The sequence below is a fragment of the Symphalangus syndactylus genome, chromosome 12 (assembly GCF_028878055.3).
Source record: "Symphalangus syndactylus isolate Jambi chromosome 12, NHGRI_mSymSyn1-v2.1_pri, whole genome shotgun sequence".
NCBI classification, from domain to species: Eukaryota; Metazoa; Chordata; class Mammalia; order Primates; family Hylobatidae; genus Symphalangus; species Symphalangus syndactylus.
The window spans coordinates 80,443,980-80,447,335 of NC_072441.2; positions in this window are offsets into that span (position 1 = coordinate 80,443,980).

Below are 3,356 nucleotides of genomic sequence, written 5' to 3' on the forward strand. Positions count from 1 at the left end.
CTTACAGTGAAGGGTACAGAACTCTTTCAACTTTAAATGTCTATGGTTTTATGTTATTGTTTCTATTTAGAAAGTTAGAGTTGGATCTTGCCTTGTCTCTAAACAGTGGCTCTGTAAGTCTTTTATAGGCATTCCTGCTTTTTTAGTGCTTTACTCAAGACCATTTAATTAATACCCATACTCTGGGTGGGTGGTGACTAAGAGGGATGGCCACAGGAGGAAAGAGATTGCTCTCTCTCCAGTGTTTAAAAAAAAGTATTTGGATTGCTGTACAAAAAGCCACAAACAACTCAACCATTACCAAAGAGAAGATCTTGTTTGCCCTTTCTTCTCCTTCAAAACAGATCCCTCTAACAGCCCTGTCTAATTTTATATGGGGATAGTATAGAAAGGAAGAGGCGAGGTAGGGTTGGAGGCTGAGGGTGAAGAACACAACGAAAATATATTGATTAATATAGAACTATCTTTAAGAGCCAATAACTCTGCAAAGGTCACCACTGAAGTCTTGAATGAGGGCTTTAGATAAAACCTATGATGGCTACTTTGAAAACAAATGGCTAATAAAACAATTTTTAATGATTATAATACTGGAAAATTTGGCAAGCAAAAAAAGAGGGCTTCAGCTTATATTTATATTTTCATTATCTTTTTTACTTACATAAGTAACAGGAGTTTGTTCAAGATGATGATGGACTAAAAAAATGTATATTCTAAAGTCTCTAAACTTCTAAAAGGATCAATACACAAAAAGAAAAAAATAAACTGGAATTATAAACAGAAATAAAGGAGAACCATAACTGAGTAAGAGATTTCAATAAATTTATGGAAAATGGAAAGTGGATGGTAGAATGTTCATGACTGAAATAAGTGGAGAAAGCCTCAGCCCAGAATGTATTATGAGGGCATGGTAGAGGTGAAGGCAAATCTGAACCTGGAAAAGCACTGGACTCAGAATTAGCAGGTATGATGGAAGTATGAATGAGAAGTGGGGCTGTAAACAGGCACAGTAGTTGAAGGTTTGTATAAGGGACTCTGTCTCAGTGGTCATTCCCATCTCCCTCCTCCACTTTACAGTATGGAGCGTAGACATATGGGCATCTACTTTCTAATCTCTCTAGCAAAATTCCACATGACTCTTTCCTAAAGAAATTGGACAAACTTCTTACAAATACTAAATGTAAGTTCCTTGAGGGCAGGACTCTGTGTGCTTTATTTTCCACTTAATCTTCAGAAGTTAGGAGAGTACCTAGACTGTAGTAGGTGCTCTGTCAGTATTTGTTGACCAACTAATAGGCTGTCTGAAAGACATCTAGTATTAATATTGTTGCTACAGGAAAACCTGCTTTATGATAGCATTTAGAGGTAGGGGAAGTTTGTAGCCTGATAGCCATTTACTTGCAAATTGAAAGACCTTTTCCCCAAACCTGCCACAAAATCCCTACTTAGTGTAAAAATGGCCCTATTTATGCAAATCAGGAAAAACCAGGTCTTTTTATTGATATAAATGGGCAACGAAGACTATTTAAGCATATGAATAAGTCAACAGCTGGAAAGAGAAAGAAAAATATTGCACTTAAAAAAACTGACCCTAGAGGAAATAGAAATAATTCAGATAACAGAAGAAAAGTTAAAAAACTCTAATTAATAGTTTAATTTTTTGAGGAGCTTCCATACTGTTTTCCATAATGATGGCACCACTTTACGTATTTACCAGTGTGTAACGAGGGTTCCCTTTTCTTCACGCCCTTGCCAAAACTTGTTGTCTTTTGTCTTTTTGAAACTAGCCATTTAAAAAGGTGTGAGGTGATATCTTATTGTGGTTTTAATTTGCATTTACCTGATGATTGATGATGCTGAGCATTTTTCAAATAACCTGTTAGCTATTTGTATATCTTCTTTTGAGAGATGTCTATTCAGGTCCTTTGCCCATTTTTAAATTGGATTGTTTACTTGCTACTGAGTTATTTGAGTTCCTTATGTATTTTGTATATTAACCCCTAGCATTCTACTTCTGGCTATATATCCTAAGGAAATGTAATCAGTATGTCAAAGAGATATCTGCATTCTCATGTTCACTGCAGCACACTATTCACAACAGCCAAGATACAGACTCAACCTACAGTGTCCATCAATGGATGAATAGATAAAGAAAATGTGATACACACACACACACACACACACACACAATAGAATACTATTCAGCCTTTAAAAGAAAGGAAATGCTATCATTTATGACAAAACTGATGAACTTAAAGGACATTATGCTAAGTGAAATAAGCCAGGCACAGAAAGATAAATACTGCATATCTCATAAGTTGAACTCATAGATACAGAGAGTAAAATGGTGGTGACCAGGGACTGCATGGAAAGGGCAAATGAGGAGATGTTGGCCAAAAGATACAAAGTTTCTGTTAGACAGGAGAATTATGTCTGGAGATCTATTTTACAGTATGATGACTATAGTTAATAATAATGTATTGTATACTTGAATATTGCATAGAGAGTAGATTTTAAATGAGATAAGCATGTGAGGTGATGGATGTGTTAATTAGCTTGATTTAATCATTTCACAATCTACACATGTATCAAAACATCACATTGTACATCATAAATATATGAAACTTTTCTTATTATTTTCATTTAAATAGGTCTTTTCTTCTTTGTAAAACATTTGTACAAATTTATGGGATACATGTGAAATTTTGTTACATGTGTATAACAAAATTCATATAGTGGTCAAGTTATGGTATTTAGGGTGTCCATCATCCAAGTATAATACTTTTTTGTACAACTTTGGTTTATCAATTTAAAAATAAATAAAAACAATTCTAATTAATGTATGACAAAGAGTTTAAATGAGACAAGACCAAAAGGCAAAAGAGGCAACTGGAGAACAAAAAAGTATTTTTAGATTCGAAGTAACTTCTAAAATAAAAAAAAACAGTCGACAAAATCTTTTGCAATAGTGTTATCCAATAGAACTTTATATATTTGCACTGTCCAGTATGGTAGCCACTAGCTATATATGGCTACTAAACACTTGAAATGGGACTAGTGTGACTAAGGAACTAAATTTTTAATATTAGTTAATACTTATTAATTAAAATTTAAATGTAAGCAGCCACATGTGGCTAGTGACTACCTTATTGGACAATATAGTTTAGAATGTACGACAAAAAGAGAAAGAAATGTAAGAGATGGGAGAAAAAGAAGAAACATATATAATCAACTTAAGAGATCCCACTTTCAAGTAATAAGAAACTTGGAAAGATAAAATGGGAAAAAAAGGAAATACATTTATCAAAGAATTGGTGAATATTTCTTAGAGACTTCCACAAAATGTTCACTAGATTTAT